This window comes from Canis lupus, chromosome 9, assembly GCF_048164855.1.
Source record: "Canis lupus baileyi chromosome 9, mCanLup2.hap1, whole genome shotgun sequence".
NCBI lineage: Eukaryota > Metazoa > Chordata > Mammalia > Carnivora > Canidae > Canis > Canis lupus.
Window position 1 is genome coordinate 62171293 of NC_132846.1, and position 22432 is coordinate 62193724.

At 46.3% G+C, this 22432-nt stretch overlaps 1 protein-coding gene across 6 annotated transcripts in view; it reads right to left on the reverse strand.

Annotated features, from left to right (window-relative positions):
* Positions 1-9078, reverse strand: part of FOXN3 (forkhead box N3) — a 393365-nt gene extending 384287 nt beyond the window's left edge. For all 6 annotated transcript variants that reach the window (XM_072839648.1, XM_072839646.1, XM_072839645.1 and 3 more), the window contains exon 1: positions 8950-9078. The gene's annotated coding sequence lies outside the window, so the exon portion shown is untranslated. The remainder of the gene's footprint in view (positions 1-8949) is intronic.
* Between the last annotated feature and the right edge of the window lie 13354 nt (positions 9079-22432).

Genomic DNA, 22432 nt, shown 5'->3' on the forward strand with positions numbered 1-22432 from the left:
GAGGAGGAGATGAATAGAAGGTGGATTTCCAAGAAAGCAGCAAGCAGCCCCGGTGGTAAGTTAGATACATGGATCTAGAACAAGTAGGTGGACAAGTTTTCCAACCTGGGAAACGGGATAAACGGTGGCAACAGAGAAAAACCACAACCAAATGAATGCCCTCATTCACAATTTCTGCCTGGATGCTTGGAACTTGCGCTACATCTCTTGCTCTCATTTGTTTGGACTGAAAAAAAACATTTTCCCAGGGCCTTCGTTCATTTTGAAGTTCAGAGGATTATTTAAAAAAGATCAGGGGATCCCTGGGTGGCTCCAGGACTGATCCTGGAGTCCCGGGATCGAGTCCCACGTCGGGCTCCCTGCATGGAGCCTGCTTCTCCCTCTGCCTGTGTCTCTGCCTCTCTCTCTCTCCCTGTGTTTCTCATGAATAAATAAATAAAATCTTTAGATAGATAGATAGATAGATAGATAGATAGATAGATAGATCATTCTGGGATGCCCTGGTGGCTCCATAGTTGCACATCTGCCTTCGGCTCAGGGCGTGATCCTGGGGTCCCGGGAGGGAGTCCCACATCAGGCTCCCCGCAGGGAGCCTGCTTCTCCCTCTGGCTCTGGCTCTGCCTCTGCCTCTGTGTCTCTCATGAATAAATAAATAAAATCTTTAAAAATAAATAAATAAATAAATAAATAAATAAATAAATAAATAAATAAATAAAATTATCATTCTTCTAAAATGTCAACCTTTCTGGTGGAAAGAGTGAAAGAATAAGAGCAGTCATAGGAGGTGGTGATGCCCTGGCCACCTCCCGTTCAGGGCTGACATCCCAGCGTGCGCCAGCCCAACCTCTGACTGCGGCCAATGGCATAAACAAGTCCCCCAGGAACTTTCTCTGGCTGAAGTCTGCTCTGCCAGCTTGCAAGAAGCAGAGCTCTGGGCTTAGATGAGGAAGTCAAAGTGACCCCGCTCCACTTGGGTCTGTACAAAGCCATATGGGGTTTCTAGGAGTTAGGGGTAGGGGGGCCCCCAAGAAGGAGATACCAGACAACCCGCTAATCTGACAAGTTAGGCCCACTGGTTTTTATTCAGAAAACAAAGGAGATGTCACTGCATTTGCACCTCTGAGTGTGTTGGGCAGCTCACAGGAATTACAAAAGTGAATGTCCCAGGAAATCTCTTTCTGTGGAGGCCACAACAGAAAGGCCAGGTGTAATACTTGGGTAATTCAGGAAAGTCACATCCCTGTGGTAAGAGCCTTTGGTTTACCAAGGAGGTGAATGCGCTCAGAGGTAGATGAAAGAAAATTCAGAAGATGAAGAGGAATTACGGAAGTCTCTGTCAAGGGAACTACAAAGCCCCTTGCATCCCTAACAGCCAGACGTGGGAACACAGAATGTCACGAAGCTAAACCCTACTTCTTGCCAAAATCACATCAAATATTCCCTACCCCGCCCTCTGATTTTTCCCAGGAGGAGGTTCCATTTCAAGCATGGAAGGGGAAGTCATCAACCCTGGAACAGAAATGGTTGAACAGTTGTGAGGTAGCCCCAGTGAGGTAGGGAAAAAAAAAATGCCTGGAATTTGGGAGTTACGAGAACTGCTTGGCTACCAATGAGTATGTGGCCCTAGGAACACAGGGCCTCAGTTTCTTCATTTGTAAAACGGGACATTAATGCATATTTATCATTACTGAGTAGTAACAACAGTAGTGGTATATGAAAACTAGATTATTCTAAGAATCAATTAAAGTCATATAGGGGTGGTACCTTTTTTTAAAAAAGATGTTATTTATTTATTTATTTATTTATTTATTTATTTGAGAGAGAGCGCACATGAGCAGGAGGAGGGGCAGAGGGAGACTTCCCGCTGACCGCAGTACCCAAGGCAGGCCTCAACCCCAGGATACTGAGATCAAGACCTGGGCCACCCAGGCACCCCAGGGAGGCGCTTGTAAAGAAAAGCCTCTTACCAGTGTCACACAATTTTTTCTGTTACCCAATATTGCCAAACTTACCCAGGGCAACTTCTTTCTTTTTCAAGAGACCATCATAAATGCTCAATCTAGTCCCACGAAACAACGTGACTACTTTAACTCAGAGATTTGTATTAGTCATTAAACGGTAATTGTTTTAAAGGCTGCAAAAATGTCCAGTTTGCGGAATCAGAAACTGCCAGGTGTGAAGAGATACCTGAGATCATCTAAAATCTATCTGGTATAACATACTAAAATCCTCTATTGGGCATCCCTGGGTGGCTCAGCGGTTCAGCACCTGCCTTTGACCCAGGGTGTGATCCTGGAGTCCCGGGATCGAGTCCCACATCAGTCTCCTGGCATGGAGCCTGCTTCTCCCTCTGCCTGGGTCTCTGCCTCCTCTCTCTCTCTATGTCTATCATGAATGAATAAATAAATAAAATCTTTAAAAAAAAATTAAAATTAAAAAAAATCCTCTTTTTTTTCTTTTTCTTTCTTTTTTTTTTTTTAAACTAAAATCCTCTCTTTAAGGAGGACTTGCTGTTATCCGAATTTTAAGGAAGTGACATCCACAAAGGTACCCAGCGCACACTCTGCATAATGTCTGGAGTCCTGTATCAGCAGTTCCTGCCAGGTCCCAGTTACTGGATCATATCCTTGAGTTGGGAAACACAAGTCCCCAAGAACCTCAGAGTTTAAATGCTCACTCAAGAGGAATCACTGGTCTATTTTCATGAATACGCCTTGGGACAGTTCCATTGGTTGCCTTGGGACAGTTCCATTGGTTTCTGCGGGTACACACTCACTCTTCTTTGAAATGCAGTGGGAGGGGGAATAAGATAGCTTTAAACAGCCTACACATGAAAAGCTTTCTTCCACACAACTCAACAAATAAAAGTCAACCACAATCATTTTCTCTCCATCCACTACCACCTCCAACTATTTTGTGCTCTTCCTAGTTTCATCTTTGTAGAGGAAATATTTTCTTAAAAAAAAAAAAAAAAGAAAGAAAAAGTTCCCCTGGGGGCGCCTGGCTGGCTCAGTGGGTAGAGCCCAGGACACTTGATCTCAGGGGTGTGAGTCCAAGCCCCACGGTGAATGTGGAGCCTACTTTACAAAGAAAAGGAAGAAAGAAAACGGAAAAGTTCCAGCGGTGAATGTGGAGCCTACTTTACAAAGAAAAGAAAGAAAAAGGAAAAGTTCCAGCACAAACTGTTGGAAGACCTGCGACTTCCCAGAACACCGATTATTCTAATTGCCATTTCCAACCCCAGGCAGGTAACAGGAACTTATAAGCAGAGCGGAGGAAAAGGAGAATGCAGAGAGGGGTCTGTCCTCCCTACTTCTTTTTAAAAAGATTTTATTTATTTATTCGCGAGAGACACACAGAGGGAGGCAGAGACAGAGGCAGAGGGAGAAGCAGGCTCCCTGCGGGGAGCCCAGTACGGGACTCGATCCCAGAACCCTGGGATCAGGGCCTGAGCCCAAGGCAGATGCTCAACCACGGAGCCACCCAGGCGCTCCTGTCCTTCCTACTTCTACAAACTCCCTCCCTGAGCATCCTTCAGGGAACGAGTGATGCACGGAGGATGGCAGTGGCCACAAGAAGCAGGAGGCACCACAGTTTGCCAGAAGAGTCCACTGATTCCTCCTCGCTTCTCTAACAGCGCTCACGTGAACCGAGGGGTCCTGAAAATCCAGAGTGGAGCAGAAGAGGACCTCTCCATCCACCACACCTAGAAATCTTAGTACTCGTAGCTCCGGGATGTTTAAGAGAGCCCAACCCTGACACTGCCGTTTCAGTAACTCGCACAAGAGAGGAGATAATGCGACTATATTTGATGATATTCAAACATCATCTGTGTGTTATCATTTTACTCAACACTCAAAACACTACTGAGTCTGCCAAGCAGATTATATAGCTTGGCAAACTTTCATTTCATCAACGACACTTAATATGAAATAATTTTCGCTGACAACTAGAGTAACAGTGATATAACAGATCCCGAGGTGGCAACAGAGTAAATCCACGTATTCTGGAAGAATCGCAACCAAGTACTTTCAAATGGCTCTGTGAGACGTTCCCATGACTCATAAAGGAAGGGGGGCCCTGGTTTGGAAGTAACCCCCAAAACACCCTCTCCCTTCCCTTCCTACAGACTGGTCCGGGGCTCTTTCATACCGACAGCCAGTCCAATCACTCGCTATAGACATGCTGGCTTATTAGAGGACACGGTATACAGGCCTTTTTCCTACTCACTCTGAGCACAAGCGCCTCTTAAACTGTCAGGGTAGAAGTTCTCTCTTCAGCGAAAGAGGTTCCAGGGCTCTGCAAGCCGTTCCCTTGGGCGTTCTTTTAGAGAATATTTTGGACACTTTCAAAGCAGTGATTTTCAAACTGTTTCACCGGAGGTACTAGGGTTCTAGGGCGAGGCCCCGGGCACAGCCCAGGGGAAGACGTCAGGCTCTGGGCTCCTGGTTCCTGGTTTCCCCCAAAGCAGCTCTGTTCCTATTCCGCTCATGTACTAGGGTCTTGCATAAGATTCCGCTTTTGGTGCTAAATATAAAACAAAAATGATGTCTTCAAAAATGTGTGAAAACCATTGCAACAAATCATTCTCTCCAGACGCTCTTCACCCATTGCCTCCCCCTCCCCCCAGGGCTGTTTCCTTGGAATGCAGGTTTATGTATTTATTTTCCTTTGAGGAAGCTCACCCTTGTTTTCTCTTCCAGAATTTGAAACATACATAAAGTAAAACAATCAAATCCATTTATTTACAATATCCTAAAAGTAAACCAGAGTTTTTGCACCAGAAATCTCTTCAAGGTTAAGATTTGTTTTTCTCATCTGGATTGTACGACTGACAGACACTCCCACACTCACCCCCCACTTCGGGCTCCCCCCCACCCCATCAGCAAAGGAGGCATATATATATACCTGACATTCAGTCTTTACGAATTTTCTTCTTGGATGCAAAGAAAAGAGTGAAGATGCTCCTCTCTCTTTATCTCTCCATGAAACTGGCATTTGGTTGGTATTCTGGATTAATCATTAGAAATTTGGCATAGCTATCAAAAAATGCCAGCTTCAGGTGAGTTATGTGTACATCTGACCACTGAAAATGAATTTGAACACGACTGAACGTCTTATTCATTTGTATTGGTAAAATTTAAGTTGTACATAGCAGTCTAAAGCCCAATTTTTCTAACCCCAAAGTCAAAAACAAATAAACAGAAATGCCAAAGATGTGGAGTCTCTTTAGAAATTCTGAGCAAACTATTTGACAGACAATGGAGAAGGAAGGCAGATTCTAGAAACCAACAAATCCCATTCATTTCCTTCAGTTTGTAAAAACAAGCAACCGACTTGCTTCCTGCCAATGACCATACTTATAGATAAGAAAGCTCCCTGCAGGAAATCCTTTGCTAAAAGAGAAGCCTTGTGCCATGAAATGCAACCTTTTTCACCAAATCCCAGTCAGTTAAATATCTGACAACATGGGATCATGAAATATATACGCTGCATCAACCCAACAGGTGATTGTTCTATCACTGTATTTCCTCTGGCATAGGGGCAGGATGTTATATAAACATTAAAATACGGTCAGGATTCTTTCCACTTTCTCTCTCCCCGCCCCATGCAATTAGCTGATAAAAACAAGGAAAATGTGCTGCTTTTTAAAAAGATCCAAGTGTTAAGAAAGATTTAAAACTGACCATTTTCAATTAAGATAAAGCAGGACAATGCAATCAATCATGATTGGCAGGAAGCCATCACTAAAGGAATATCAAGAATTTAGAATTTAAAGGCCACCACTGACAAGATTAGAGAAACGTCAGAAATGCGTTGACATTATATTATTATTCCACGCTGACCGCCCAAGTCAACCTCGAGGAGAGGGCCTCCTTGGTTATTTCCTCACTCAGCAAAGTGAAAAGGGGGAAGGTCTCCAAACTTTTCTCCCTTCCTCACCCACCTCACTGAAACCACTCACTCCCTGAGATGCTGAAAACTATTAGCAACTTTGATTCCGGATTAGCCTTCTCATCTGCAAGAGAAGAGGGAACTGTTCTAAATTCATCAAATACTAACTGCAGTTCTGAGCACAGTGTAGCCCTAGTTAGGAGTTCTCTCCTTCCTGCTCAGCCACTGAGAACACCCTCCCCGGTACTTCCCAAAGCACCAGACACAGCCTTTCTTTATGCCTGCTCCTGAAACCTTGGTGCAGGATTCCAAAATGCCAGTTCTTTGACTTCAATTGCCACAGTTCAACTTTGGACCCCTCTTGCAAACAGAAACTCGTCATTTATACCTTCCCCAAGTGACTTCTCAGCCACAGGTAACGCTCTAGTCTTTAGGGCTCTAAAAAGAGCTTCCTTCTCACCGCAGACCTACAGATCAGTTTGATTCCACAATTAAGCGCTCCAATACCTGCTTCTTTGCCTTTCCTTGCACAGCTCAGTGGTAGCAAACTGCTAAGTAAGCACGTGGGCTCATCCTCGCCTTAAGAGGTTCTCTTCCTCGCTTATTTTTAAGAAAATAGTTACGAAATCCAGGAGGCTGCATTTTTGGTTGTTGTTGTAAAATGACCTTGATCTGACAGGCATGGTCTCGGGTTTCAGCAGATGCTGTGGGAAAGCTTACAGAAGCCAACATGTTCTCCAGGCATCTGTGATGACATGCAGGGTTTTGTTGTTGTTGTTGTTGTTGTTGTTGCTGTTTTTCTTAAGGGGGTGGTTATGGTAGTGTATGGGGGTGTGGGGGTTACTATTCCCGGTTTCCATGACAACCAAGTCTCCACTCATCGGTTATTAGATACCATCCACTTCCTGTGTCTAAATTTTTAAGCCAATCAGAAAAGTGTTTATACATTTAACAACTTCTGAGACAGTGCTTCTGTAATTGAGCTGCTTTAAGGCTCAGATGAAGATGTCCACGGGTCTTAGGCATTTTTTTTTTTGGTTTTATAGATACACAATGCCACAATATTTACTAATTCCTATTCTTATAAGGCAAAGAATGCCCCTTTTCTTGGACGTGGAACGCATCCTCCTCAAGCCAGATGCCACAATTTCCTATAACAGTGTGCAAGCTCATTTTGTTTGCTCTTCCTTGCCTTTTTCTTCAACCGTGGCAGACTTAAATTTAGTGCGTGATCCGTGTCCATGCATAGGACACTTAAACGACCCAAGTAAAGATCCAGCTAAACATCCATCTGCCAATGGCGACGCTTAAATATCCAGGTCAAAAAAAAAAAAAAAAATAGAGAAGAAAAAAAAAACACACACACACACACACGCCAAGGAGAAATTATTCTAAGTTGAACAACTTTGCATCGTACGGCTCCGGAGGAGAAAGAAGCATGCAGCATGTATCGTAAAGTGATAGGTCTATAAATGCAAGCTAGTAGCTGACGTCTGCAAAGAAATTTGTCACCAAAATGGCCTACTTTATCCGGATAGAGACAACAACGGGGGGGGGGGTGGGGGGAGAGACTTAAAGGCTGTCTCGAGCAAACGGCACCCGAAATTTTAAAAAGCCATCTTGCAGGAATCCGCGCGCTTGGGAAAAGCTAACCTGAAATTACAGCGAGACTTAAAAAAAAAAAAAAAAAAAAAAAAAAGGAGGTCCGGGGTGGCTGTTTTCCTAAGTCTCCATCTCGCTGACCAATCAGGGTGAGAGTTGAAGTGGTTTGTAGTCATCTGGGCCGCCTTCCGCTCTGCACTCTGGGCTGCTCTCCCCTCTCAAGGCAGAGCTGGCGATCAATGAAAAACAGCGAACAAAAGGAACAGAACAGGATGCCTCCCCGGGAGCCAGGGAACAGGGTCCCCTCTTCCCTCCGCGAGCCCGGGGCGCGCAGCCAGCGGCCCCCCGACAGCTCCGCGCGGGAGCCCCAGCAGCCGGGGCCGCAGCAGGCACAGCTCGCATCTGCAAGCCTGTGTCCCGACCGCCTGCAGACGGGTCCCCTCCTTAAGCCCGCCCTGTGACACGGGGGCTCCCCGAGCCCAGCCAGTGGAAACTAATCAATGGAGTGAATTAATGACCCCACAATTAAGAGCTGAGCTGCCGGGGAGGACCGCCTTTCCCTTCCCCAAATGTCAGCCCCGGAGTATAAACAAAGCATGAGAAATAGTCTGTCTTTAGCCTCCCAGCCAGTCATCAGGGATCAGGGTTTGCTCCTCAAAACAACGCGGCTCCAAAAAAGGACAGAGATCCTCGCTTCTGCCCTCAAAGGAAACTCTCCTCTGTACATGTCACACCAGGATAACCAGCGACAGGGTTTGCAAAGGGGTCTCCACCCCCCCCCCCCAACACACACACCCCGGATCGGACACGGTTGGTAACTGATAGAAAAAAAAAAAAAAAAACAGTGGCGACAGCAAAATGCTGTAAACTCTCCCCGAGCCCAACTCCCCATGCAACACGCTAGTGCCTTGAAAATAAAAGTAACGCCCGGGGACCCCCCACAAAAGTCAAGCCCTGGGAAGTCATTACCAGAATCGCATCAATTACTTGGGGGAGGAAAAAAAAAAAAAAAACACACACACACACACACACACACACACACACAAAAAACACATTTTTTTAAATTAACCATCCGTCGGGTCTTCCGAAAGAATTTTTGAAAGACGATTCACCAATTCCTGAGAAACTTTTTCTTTTCTTTTTTTTTTTTTTAATGAACTTACTTTTGAGCCAAAACTAATGAAAAATAGTCAACTTGCGATGTCCCCGCATCTTCCCCCCCATCTGGGCTGCATGCTCTATAAATCACTCCCGAACCCAGGTGGAAACGGGAGAGTGCAGGGGTGGAGGGGGTGGGGGGGTGGAGGGGGCGACACCTTTAAAAACAACAAACAAACAGAAATGGAACGATGCCCCCCAAAATGCAGCCGCCAGAACGGCGAGGGCTTCTCGTGACAATGCTGGAGCCGAGCACAAGCTCGGGAGGCAGGAAATGAGCCCCATTTTCGTTACCTTCGATCGCCGGGGCCCCCCCCCGCTGCTCCTCGCGGCCGCATCGGGGGGCTGCGGCGGCGCTGCACTGGCCGGGGGCCCCGCCGCCGGGTCGCGCCGTCTCCCGGCCGAGCTGCAGCCGATCGCGGCCGGAACCCCGGCTCCAGCCCCGGCGCCCGCCCGGGGTCGGCGGCGCGGCTCCCACCCGGGCCCGGAGCCCCGCTGGGTCCTAGTGCGCGCCGCGCGCCCGCCCCGCCGCCCGCTCTGCAGCCCGGACCTCCGGGCGGGGGCTCGCGCGCCCCGGGACCTCCCCGCACCCCCGGCCCCGGCCGCCCGGGCCAGACCCGTCGGCCCCTCTCAAAACCGGGCCCCGCGCGCGCGGACGGGCGGGGGGGCGGGCGCCCGGGGTCAAGCCCTGGCCGCAGACGCGGCTACAAGTGAACTCGCCCGAGGCCGGTGTGCGGATCTGCAGCCCCTCCGCGTCTCTACGGCACCGGGCACCGGGGCAGGAACTGGTTTCTCTAGCGGTCTGCCTGCCCGCTGTGGCACTTGTAATTCGGCACCTTAGCAGACGGGAAGACACACGGCGGGGCGGGGGAGGGGGGATCCATAAAGACAGATCTCAAAAATATAAGGCAAAAAAAAAGAAAAAAAAAAGAAAAAGAAAAGAAAGATTCAAAATTGGTGTGTTGGGCACTGAGGTGGGCACTTGACCGGATGAGCACTGGGTGTTACTCTAGATGTTGGCAAATTGAACACCAATAAAAAATAAATTCATTAATTTCTTTTTTTAAATTGGTGTGTTCATAACATTTTTTTTTTTTTTTTTTTTTTTTACACACAGGCTTCCAGTGTTTTGTTTTCTAACAGGTCCTCTTTGCGTTTTGCTTCCTCTTACTTTGTCCTATGCTATTTTAAATAACAAAGGCCCATATGGCCAAACGCAGAGGCATTTGATTTCCAGAAGACCTCAAAAATTGCATCAAAATATGCACCCGGGTATCTCCTAAGCAATCAAGGAGGAAGAATTAATGGTGGCATGTGGCGCGCCTCATAGAGAAAACTTAATTACGAATTGAAACAAATGTGAAAAATTCACAAATTCGGTAAACTGAAAGTAAATGATGGTCCTCGATGTATACACAGATCAGCTTATGAACAATTAGGAAAATGGAAGTTCTAGATTTCTCTTCTAACTGCAGGAAAGGGTGTCACATGGACCCCTATAGCAGATTCCCCTCATGGTCCCCAATAGGGCTTTCAGCAACCTCCTAGCACATTCATGGACTGCAGCCCACCTGGAAGGCAACATTTAAACTTGCAAGTGCTCATTTAAGAGGGCAATTCTATTAGCCCTTAATTCAAAATTAAAGTGCTTTAGTTTGAAGGGCCTGTTTGAAAGGCTTCAGGACTGGGAGCTGCCTTCAGTCTTGATATCACCAAGTCTGAAGGTCACAATTCTGTAAAACTGCTCATAACAATGGTGCTGTGGTTTGACACCAAAACGAAAATCAAATAATGTGTTTTCAGGGTTCTATTTCTGGAGCAGAAAGGGTCCCTTTGAAAATTACTCAAGCTCACCTCCTTCCCGATCATGGCCAATAAATGTAATGGAGGATTTTTAGTATTAATTAAACATCAAAGATACCTTTTCTGCTGCCTTATGTCCATGCAAAAAAAACCTAGTTGTAACATGTCACACTTGTAGATCTTCAAAGTCCTCGCCCGTACATCTCATATCTTTACCACACCTCTGTGATAAGACAGACATTCTAATTCCCAATTTTCCATTGAGAAAGTGGAAGTCCCGTAGGATAAATCAGCTCAGCTAGTATACCCAGGGGCTAGGGGCTCAACCCCAGTCCCCAACATTTCTGACAACCTCAGCCTTCTCAAGTGCGCCACCTGCCCTCCCAACGATTTCCCCCATTAAGCTCTGGAACGTGAGGCATCCGAAACAAAAATGCAAGTAGCCTTCTGTAGCCACCTTTTCTTACCTGTATTAGAAGAGCAACTAACCAGAATGGAAACAAGAGGATAGTTGAAAATATTTTAGTCTCCACTAAACAAGAACGCTGGCTGGTCAGATTTCTGTCCCGCGGCTGTCTGGGGCAGACGGAAAACTAGAAAACTCTGGGGCTGAGGAAGGCTCCTGTTCCCTAGACACCTTTGCGTCCTATCAGAGACTGAGATCCGCTTGGCACCTGGAGGAGTGAGGTCCTCTCAAGTGGAACTCGGTTATCTACATGCAGTCTCAGCCCCAAAAGTCCTCGAAAAAGCCTGGAACCTCAGGTGTTTCAGATACCAGGTGTCCTGTTACTGAGATATCTAGGGTGTCCTTGCCCAGACCTAGTGACTACCGGGTGTGGCTTCTCAACCCTCCTGCACCCATGGGAAAGCCACAGTCAGTTCCGTTGGTGTCAGTCCACTGCCTCCTCCCCTCTGCTGCAAGGAAATGTAGCTTCTCTGATGATGTGTCCCACCCACTTAAATACCAGCAGGTGAGGGCTGGGTGACATTTAGCTGAAAAGACACAGACATTTAATTCTTAAAAATTATTCATTCCTTTTCTTGGGCAGCTCATAAGAAAGAGGCTGGGCATGGCAGCATCGTTGGGAGATGCAGATGACCTTCCTGAAAAACAACTCAGGAGGATTAATGTAAAACTTCCTTGATGAATTAATTTGATCCCTTTGTTGAAAACTGCTCTAATTAGTTGGTAGTCACACCATGCACGTGGCCTTCAAATGTCGCAAATGCAAGGCTCAGAATCATCTTGGCAGCCGTTGGAGGTCATGAGAAGCTGAAAAGATGTGCTGGTGGTGCTGGTGGTGAGCGGTTCCTCAAAGCTGGATGGAGCACATCAGAAGAGGTGGGTGGTCCAAAGGAACTCATTCATTCATTCATTCATTCAACTGCATATACCTCAAATGTTGAAAACCTAACGTGATCAAGGTACTCTTTTAGGCTCTGGGTATAAAAAAACAAACAATGCCCTCAAAGCCCTCTTCATCATTCAGAGCCCATGGACAAGCAAAGAACTGCACAACAGTGGCGCTAGTGCTATAGTAAAACCACGTCACAGGCGCTCTGTGTTCAAATGCCAACTGTCCCAGTCATGGGCCATTGGCAATGGCACCCTCTACTCTGTACTACTTGGAGCAGATTTGCAGGCTGTGTTCACAGCCCCCCGGGTGGGCTGGTTAAAGGCGAGGTATGGTTAACAGGACGTGCTGAAAGAAGAGTGGAGAATGGGAGGAAAGAGGATTTCTTCACCTCCTTCTTGACTGTGATGGGATCTGCCCCAGTGGCGGCAACTGGCTGAGGCTTTGCCAGCTGACCCCAACTCCTGGCCTAGGTGACACTGCCTCATTCTGCTAACATCCCAGTGTCAAATGTTAATGGCTTTCTGCTGAAATGACCATGACTTCATGGTCTCTGCTTTCCATCTCAAATCCTCTACCATCTGTGTGAGCAATCCCCTGCGTTAAATTCCTCCTGTGCCAATCAGCAAATTCCAGTGGAAAGGCATCTCACCGAATACCTGAGCAGCATGTCCTCCAAAAGGTCAACGTCGTCCAAATCAGGACACACTAACAACTACAAAGAGGAGCTTTAGGAGATAATGAAATGTACAGTGGTGTGGGGCACCTGGCTGGCTCCGTCTGCATAGCATGTCACCCTTGATTTTGGGGTCACGAGTTTGAGCCCCACATTGGGTACAGAGATGACTTAAAAATGTATCTTTTTAAAAAGATTTTATTTATGTATTCATGAGAGACACAGAGAGAGAGAGAGAGAGAGAGGCAGAGACACAGGCAGAGGGAGAAGCAGGCTCCACGCAGGGAGTCAGATGTAGGACTCGATCCCCGGTCTCCAGGATCAGGCCCTGGGCTGAAGGCAGTGCTAAATCACTGAGCCACCCAAACTGCCCTTAAAAATGTATCTTAAATGTATGGTGATACGCCAGATGGATCCTGGAATGGAAAAACTAAGGAAATTTGCATAAAATATGGACTTTAGGTAGCAATAATTTATCAATATTGGTGCATCAATGGTAATAAATGTACCATACATTAACATATAAGGGGCCACCCAGGTGGTTCAGTCAGTTAAGCGTCTGCCTCTTGATTTCGGCTCAGGTCATGATCTCAGGGTCATGAGATCAAGCCCCATGTTGGGCTCCACTCTGAGTATGGATCCTGCTTGGGATTGTCTCTCTCGTTCTTCTTCACCACACACCCACAACTTGCATACATGCTCTCTCTCTCTCCCTCTAAAAATAATAATAAGTAAAGTAAAAAATTTAAAAACACATTAACATGTAAGCTGTTACTAACAAGGGAAACTGGGTATGAGGTATGTGGGAACTCTCTGTACTATCGTCTCAATTTGTCTGTACATTGCAAACAGTCATTAAAAACATAATGTCTTTAAAAAAATCCTTCTGTGGTAAACAGTGAGGTGGCTTTGTTTCCCCTCTACTATAGAAACCCCATTGCCTCCCTTCCCAAGCAGGGGCCATAGGCCTGATCCAGCAGGTCTGGGGCTTGCTTATAGGGAGCTAAAGCACAGAGTTTAATAGTTAAAACATCAAGAAATATCCCACCCAGCAAGGGATAAGAGGCCCAGGGAAGCCAAGAAAACACTGAAGCCAGAACGTGGTCTGGGGAGAGGTTGATGAGAGGAAGGTGGGAGCTATGAGTGAGGAAACAGGACATCCAGCCAGGGTGTGGAGCAGGGAAGGTGGGCTGGTTGGAAATGGTTCTGGAATGTGACCAGCCGCGGAGGGGCAGACTCTGGAGTCTCTGGGATAACAGAACAGGGGAGGAGGGACATAGGAGCAATAATTGTAGCAGCTAAGAGTCACTGAGTCATTTTATGTGCTTTTTTTCTCATTCTAGTCCTCTTAACCAGGGGACTATTTTATTCCCATTTCAGAGATGAACAAACTTACCCAAGGTTGCACGATGAATAGGGGACAATTGTTCTCCAGTTCAAGATGGTCAAGAAATCACCATGGTAGTCATCCTTGGTAGAAGCCGTGAGACGGAACCTTCCAGGGCAAGGAGGGGTTAAGATATAAACACAAGTGGGGAGAAGATGATCTTCTTCGATCTTCACGGGACAGGATGTTGTAGGCCTGGGCAAAGGTCAAGGCAGGTCAGAGTGCTGCTTGGGAGCAGCGTGGCTAAAACAAAGGTTTCTAATGAGGAAGTGCCTACAGATCCCACTGGAGATGTTGTGGGGGCCAGTGTCCACTGGTGTGAACTTTATCATAACGTCCATGTGGCAGGCCACTTTATTTCCCCTAAGCCTTTGTTCAAATGTCCCCTTCTCGATCCCGCCTGATCCTCCATGTCATGCTCCACTTTTTCCTTCTAACATATTACTAATCCTCTTATTCCCATTATTCATTGTCTGGCTCCCTCCATCACCAACTCCCCCCCACCCCCCACACACACACGAATAAAAGTTCCATGGGCCAGGATTCTTTGTTTTGTTCCTTGATAATTGCCAAGAACGTGAAACAGTGATCAGCCAATAATAGGTGCTCAATAAATTTTCTTAAATGAATGAATGAATGAAGTTAGTAAATCAGAAGGTATTTGTATCAGTCAGGGTTCTCCAGAGAAACAGACCTAGTAGGATGAAAATATAGAGAGAAGATTTATGATAAGGTATTGGCTCACACAACTAGGGAGGCTGACAAGTCCCAAGATCTACAGCCAGTAAGTTGGAGACCCAGGAGAGCCAATGGTGTGGTTCCAGTCTGAATGTTGGCAGGCTCGAGATCTAGGAAGAGCCAACGTATCAGTTCCAGTCCAAAGGCAGAGAAGAACAGATGTCCCAGCTCAAGGCAGTTGGGCAGGAGGAGTTTCTTCTTACTCAGCTGATTTGTCCTATTCAGGGGCCATCAACCGATTAGATGAGGCTCACCCACATTAGGGAGAGCAATCCCCTTTTTTCAGTCTGCTGATCGAATGTTAATCTCACTCAAAACACCATGTCAGACATATCTAGTATCTGAGCAAATATCTGGGCACCCCCTAGCCCAGTCAAGTTGACATAAAAAGCACCATCAAAGTATTGAAAGGGACTCTCTGTCTTACAAGGATCATTCTAGGGCCTGTAGGGAGAATGATTTAGAAGGAAACAAGACACAGACAGGGAGACTTAGGAGGTTATTATTATACTAGATCAGGCAAGAATCGATGCGCAGCTGAAGGACACCATCACTGGTGTCTTCAAACGACCTCTCAGTGGCCCATGGGCGACACATGCTATTACATGTGCTAAAGTATTACACAGACACAACTCCAGGGGGAGTCAGTCACAAACGCAATGCTCAGAAAAGAACAAAGGTGATGACTGCCGTGGGTCCTGGCCACGGAGAAGTCCTCTGGGGCAGGCTGGGGACAATAACGTCTTCTGGCCTCTTACTGCTCAGTTGGAACAAACGGCAGTGGGGATGGCTATTGCCTCTCCTTTGGGGGTTTTCCATGTCACACGGTGGACTGGTGTTGAACAGGAGAAGGCAACTTAAAGGGTGACCCTCCCTCCCCTTCCATAGGATTGGCCCTGGAGCAGACCCTCGGCCCCCTGCCAGACCCACTAGAGTCCTCTGGAATTCTCCAACTGAAGTCAGGGGAAGTGGGCCTCCTTCTGCTCCAGTTGCCAAGCTGCAGGGTGCTGCCAGCAGCCACATCCTCAGTTTGTGGGCTCAAGAGATGGAGAACAACCCAACCATTAGCCTAAGCAGGACATAAAAACACGATGAAAGCCTAATATAAACTTCGGGTTATCCAAACAAATCTTTTTCTCCTCCATCATCATAAACAGTTTAGAATAGGCTGTATAGATAGCCACTGTTCATGCACACACAGAGGTGCCCAGAAATCTTCGCCCTGCTGGAGCGAACTGTGTAACCCTCCCTGACTTTCTAGATACAGGTGGTATCAAGTGGTAGTGAAAGCAAGATGTTTCACTTGCTTCTTCGCGTGTTTCCATTGCAATAAAAGGCCACCTGCCTTCACCGTGTGATGTCATGAGACTTAACGTTCTCCGCGAAACCAGTAGCCTCATCCTTTCACTCACACACATGGGAGACGTGACTCGGACTTCATTATTTCCACCCATCACTTTATAAGGGATTTATTGCCTCCCACAGGTGACAGTACTAAATCACTACCACGAACCCATGCTTGTCAAAAGGAACGAACAAAGCTCACTTTGCATCATTCATATCTTTGCTATTGGTCACATCCCCTCCTTCATTGACCGAATCTAGGAATTTGCAAACGATTCTGTGTTGGCAAACGGTGGAGGATGGGTGGCATCCCGTCTCCTCTCCATGGGACCAGTTACAGTCCTGCTTGGGCTCAGTCCTGGAGGAATTCTGAGCAGAACTGTAATAGAGGCCTTGACACAGAGCTTGGGGCAGAGCGCTGCCAGAAACAGCCCGATCTGGCTCTGTGCCAACCAGCTGGCTGCTGAGCTGAACGCCTCGCCTCTCCCCAGACCCCCTTTGTCTCCCTAGGCCCCTCTCTTTCAGCTGTCTCACCTCAGGTAATGACCGACACTCTGCAGCTCCCCAGCTCTTTTTATTCCTGGATTTCAGATCACTTTACACGCGTTAATTGAGCCTTGAAACACAGAGGGGAAAAAAAAGCAAAAGGCACATGGGGATGTTTGCACCATGCTCCTCCCAGCTGCTCTGGCTGGAGGGCAGTCCAGCAGCAGGGTGGCCCCACGCTGCCGTGCCAGGGGAAGCTTCCTGTTGGAGGGGGCTGGGTTGGGGTGGGAGTTGAGGGCTGAAATGATTCCACACATCACAGAAAAAAACCCTCCACTTAGAGTCACATGTCATCATTACAGGACGACCTCCCATATCGGGCTCACCTGCCCCAGCTCATCCCAATGAACTTTGGAGGTGGGTCCTGGGCAAAGACTGCAGATGGACAGGCCAAGGTACCACACCTGTGATAAATATCCTTCAGTCCATACTGCAGTAGTGATGGCCAAGGCCATGGGCTTTGGACCCTGGGAGGCCTTCGTCCACACCCTGGCCATGCCATTTCCCAGCTAAACTATCTTGCAAACAATGCTGGAAATCCCAAATCCTGCTGTTTTAGCTGTAAAGTGGGGTATGAGAGTATCCACATTCTTGGTTTCCAGGGAGCATGACATCAGGGCATGCACACAAATTATTTGAAGTCAAAATTTAAAATATATTGACGGTTGGCATATAAAATGGTAGATTTTGGCTGAGTAATATTCCATTGTATACATAGACCACATCTTTATCCATTCATCTTTCGATGGACACCGAAGCTCCTTCCACAGTTTGACTATTGTGGACATTGCTGCTAGAAACATCGTGGAGGGTATTATGCTGAGTGAAATAAGTCAATCGGAGAAGGACAAACATTATATGTTCTCATTCATTTGGGGAATATAAAAAATAGTGAAAGGGAATAAAGGAGAAAGGAGAAAAAATGAGTGGGAAATATCAGAAAGGGAGACAGAACATGAGAGACTCCTAACTCTGGGAAACGAACTAGGGGTGGTGGAAGGGGAGGAGGGCGGGGGGTGGGGGTAACTGGGTGGCGGGCACTGAGGTGGGCACTTGACAGGATGAGCACTGGGTGTTATTCTGAATGTTGGCAAATTGAACACCAATAAAAAATAAATTTATTATTAAAAAAAATAAAGTACAATGAAAGTAATCAAAAAAATTCTTCAGCAAAAAATAAAATAAAATAAAATGGTAGATTTTATAGTCTTTCTAGACCACCTCTGTATCTAATCCCAGTCCATCTGAATTAATGTGGTTCTGCGGCTGGGTGGGACCCTCAAGTTCAAATAAGTACTCAAGTTTCACAATGACAAGCAATGGTAGGGAAATTCGAAGAAGTGTGCAGTTTAGTTGACGGTTCATATCGATGTCAATTTTTTAGTTCTGATAACACCTGTCATGGCTATTTGTGATATTAATGTTACCGGAAGTTGGATGAGTGGTGTACAGGAACTCTTCTTTCTTGGCAACAAAGGCTCCAACAGCAACAATAATCTTTTGAAAATGTATCAAAATCAGTAATGCCTGCACAGTAGGTCTAACGCTTTACCTATACTTTCTGGTCTAGGACGTGAAAATTCCGCCTTAGGGTCCAAAAAATAAAAAATAAAACCCACCAAGTTTTTTGTTACCAAAATAATAAGAGGCAATTTATGTTATCTCTAGCAGTTATCACCAGCAAGAAATTCATTGAGTTTCTAGTGTCTGCAAGGCACCATATTGTACGCTAAAATGGCAAACATTACTGTCAGGAAGAAAACGTTGCCTGTGTGGAAGTCATTTTAAGGTAGCTGTTTGGATGTAAGATATTTGATAACTTTACCATTTCAGCCCCCAGTGCTTTCCTTATTTCACAGAAAATGGATGGCTTGCCAGTCAATCAGCTCCATGCTTTGCTTTTCGGTGGACAGTGATGAGGAGAACAATCTTGTCAAATAACACTACAGATTATATCGTTTGCCACCCCGAGTATGGTTTTGAGATGTTCATCTTAAAATGCTGAGGATATCTTTTCTCTCTCTCACTTAACAGAGACCAGAGGGTTTACACACTTTTATTCCCTTATTTTTTTTATGCCATGCAAATTGTAATGTATTCATGGGGGTCAGAAGGAGATTTTCATTGAGTGGATAGTGAATTTCATTAATGGCCTTAACAAAGATCCCATCAAAAAATGTGATTGTATGGGCGCCTGGGTGGTTCAGCTGGTTAAGTATCTGACTCTTGATTTCACCTCAGGCCATGATCTCAGGGTCAAGCTCTATGTCGCACTGGGCCTGGAACCTGCTTAAGATTCTCTATCTCCCTCTCTCCCTGCCCCTTCCCCTTCCTCACAAAAAGGCGACTATAATATGGCCACATAATATGGTGACTATTATGGCCACATTACAATGGGCTCAGCAAAGGAGCCACACCTTTAAAAAGCAAAGACTACGTGTATTGTCAAGTTGCTTAACTCTCTAGGCTAATAGCAATCTGGGAGGTGTAACTCTTTTTTTTTTTTAACTTTAAAGATTTTATTTTTTTTATTCATGAGAGACACACAGAGAGAGAGAGGCAGAGACACAGGCAGAGGGAGATGCAGTCTCCCTCAGGGGAGCCTACTGTGGGACTTGATCCCAGGAGCCCGGGATCATGCCCTGAGCTGAAGGCAGGCACTCAACCAAGGAGCCACCCAGGTGCCCCATGTAACTCATTCCTGAATGGATGCTGGCAGAGCATCCATAACCAAAATTTTGCTGGCATGTGCTCTGTTCGGGGCATGGGTCTAGGCCCATAATGAAGGTGAAGACCTAGTCCCAGGTTCAAGGGCAAGAATGACATCTGTTTTTGAGTTGCCCAAGACCTCCTTCTTGTGTCTGGGGAATCCCCAACCTCAGGAGGCAGAGCTGCCTCCCCACTGAAAACTGGAGATGCCAAACGCCATTTCCTCAGCCTTTCTTACAGTGGAGGGGAGGCTTATACTCTAGATCCTCCCTGCAGCTGATGATAGGAAGAAGTGGGATGGTTCTGAATCCAGTAGCCATAGAGGGGACAGCAGCTTTAGGGCAGAGGACAGCATCCTTGGGGGCAATGACAGGGCCATCAGCAGACCAGTCTACAACATGACTTTGGGCCTTGATCCAAGCTGTATTATCTTAGAGCTAGTCCTCCGGCCCTCCGGAGGATTCCTGTTGCCACCCACCATGCTGTACATGAATGAATTTTCTGCTTAGATCATCCAGAGTCAGCTTCTGTCAACTGACACAGGGCCATGTCCCATAGTCTCTTTCTTGGATACCAGTTGTAACAACCCAGCGACTGTTTTTCAAGCAGTAGTGCTGGGTTTGCACTGATCGCCCACTCTTCTTATGACCAGATTCCTCTTGCCATAACACTTAGGTGTGGGGCTATCCGTGGCCGTGGAATAAGCCAGGTGCTCCTATGGTGAATTTAACTACCTTGGCTGCTGGTGATACATGAGTCAACCAGAGACGTTGATATCTTTCTGCATGGGTAAAATGTAGGTTGTAGACTCGTGTTTCTGGTACCACAGGCAAGGTAGAGTCTTTTCTATGACTTCAAACAATGTAAAACATTAGAGTTTGAGCCAGAATGAAAATAAAATAAAACAAAGCAAAACAAAACCTCCATAGTGACAGGGAAAACATCATTTTTGCTGTTTTTTTAAAAAAAAATATTTTATTAATGTATTCATGAGAGACACAGAGAGAGAGAGAGGCAGAGATAGAAGCAGTCTCCATGCATAGTCTGATGTGGGACTCAATCCTGGGACTCTAGGATCATGCCCTGGGCTGAAGGCAGGTGCTAAACCACTGAGCCACCCAGGCTCCCCTCTTCTTGCTGTTTTTTTAAATAGAGAAGAAAATGTTTCAATTCAGACTTCATCCTCTTTATTCAGCCTTTTCTCTTTGTCTCGTAGCAATCACATCATGGTAAATACTTGTAATTCGTCCATTGACTCTTCATGATGACATTGAACTCGACAATAAGAAGCTTTCAATGTGAGATGGATCATTTTGTCTCAATGAGCTACGAGCTGATTCCTTAAAAGACTGAGAAAATATGAACTCCCATTGATAAAAACCAGGAAGGCAAGTTTTTCAGAAGATTCTCCAAACAAGTTAAATGGGGAAGTGGAATACTTTCTTACAAAACAAGAAGGCAAAGATATCATTAAGGCTTTCACTGACACTACCATTAGCAGCCCTGAATAAACGGGTCTTAAATGAAAGCAGGGTGGATTGAAGAGAATCGAAGCAGAGGCCTCAAGGAAAACCACCGCCCTCCATCTGTCATGTGGAATTCCTTTGCGTTTGGTTGTCCAGAGGCTGTTACTCAGTGAGGAAGGTGACTATCCCTGGATACTGGGCAAAGAGTGGGGGGCCGTGGTTTCCATCCACCTCCCCTCCTCCCATGCCTTCCTCTACCTGGCTCCCACAATGCACTAATGAGTGCCCTGTGGCTTACTCTACCTGTTCGCCCTGGGCAAGCCTGCTACTGCAATTTCTGGAAACCCTTGCCTTTCTCGAACTCCGCTTTCTCCTGGTTTTCCTTCTGCCTTTCCAGCGAGTCCTTCTTGGTTTCTCTCACTGGCTCTTCCTTCTCTGCCCATCTCGTAATGCTGGTGTTTTTACCATCGGCTCTTTTCTTCTTTCCACCTGCTCTTTCTGGTGATCACATCCACTTTCGCACCTTCGAATGATAACGCAAATCATCAATAATCAGCACTCAACTTCCTCCTGAACTTCAAAGGTCTGTCTCAAGTAAGCTCCAAGAACCCTCCACCTGGAAATTTTGCTGTTATGTCAAATTCAAATTCAATATGCCCCAATCTGAATTATTTGTCCTTCTGCTCTAAGCACCCTCTGTCTGTATTTCTAGAATTAGCATCCAGAAACCTCAAAATTAGCCTTAACATGCCTTTCATTGTGCCTGGACGTTCATGCACTAAATTCTGTAGATTTTGCTTCGGAAATTGTTCTTATCCCTGGTCCCTCCACACCATCCCCACAGCCTCTGCCTTGGTTCAACCCCCTTCATCTCTTGACCACTACTTCTATCCCCGACATCCTCTGCAATGCTTCCCAGTTATCTTTGTGCCAGGTGAGATGTGCTCCTTGGGCAGTCGAGGGGAGAAAAGCCCATCAGACCTGGGAGTCTGAGAAGATGGATGCTAGAAAAAGAACAAAAATGTCTTGGGGGGTAAGGACTCTGGATGATTCTGATGCTTGAATGGAAGATCTCAGCAAGTCTTTCATCCCTAGTGACTCCCAGGGCTCATCCACGGCTACTTGCCCCCACTCACCTCCTCCTCCCAGGGAAGCTGCCCATGGCCATGTAATGAGTTGTCCTAAAATGCATTCTGGTTCCATCATTTTCTGGCCCCCAGTCTTCCGTGACTCCCGTCACCCACAGAATATACAGCACATGGTTTATACCCCTCTGTGAGCACCCGAGGACTCTCATACCCTCTCTCATATTCTTGCTCTCTAGCCTATAACACTTATTCACCTAAATTATCCTTTCTCTCTCACACACTTGATTATTGACCTTGATTTTCCCATCACTAAAATTTTGCTGTGTCTCTTCTCCCAGAACCCTGTCCTGGACTCAAACCTCTTTTTTTTTTTTTAAATAAATTTATTTTTTATTGGTGTTCAATTTGCCAACATATAGAATAACACCCAGTGCTCATCCTATCAAGTGCCCACCTCAGTGCCCGTCACCCAGTTACCCCCACCCCCCGCCCACCTCCCCTTCCACCACCCCTAGATCATTTCCCAGAGTTAAGAGTCTCTCATGTTCTGTCTCCCTTTCTGATATTTCCCACTCATTTTTTCTCCTTTCCCCTTTATTCCCTTTCACCATTTTTTATATTCCCCAAATGACTGAGACCCTATAATGTTTGTCCTTCTCCGATTG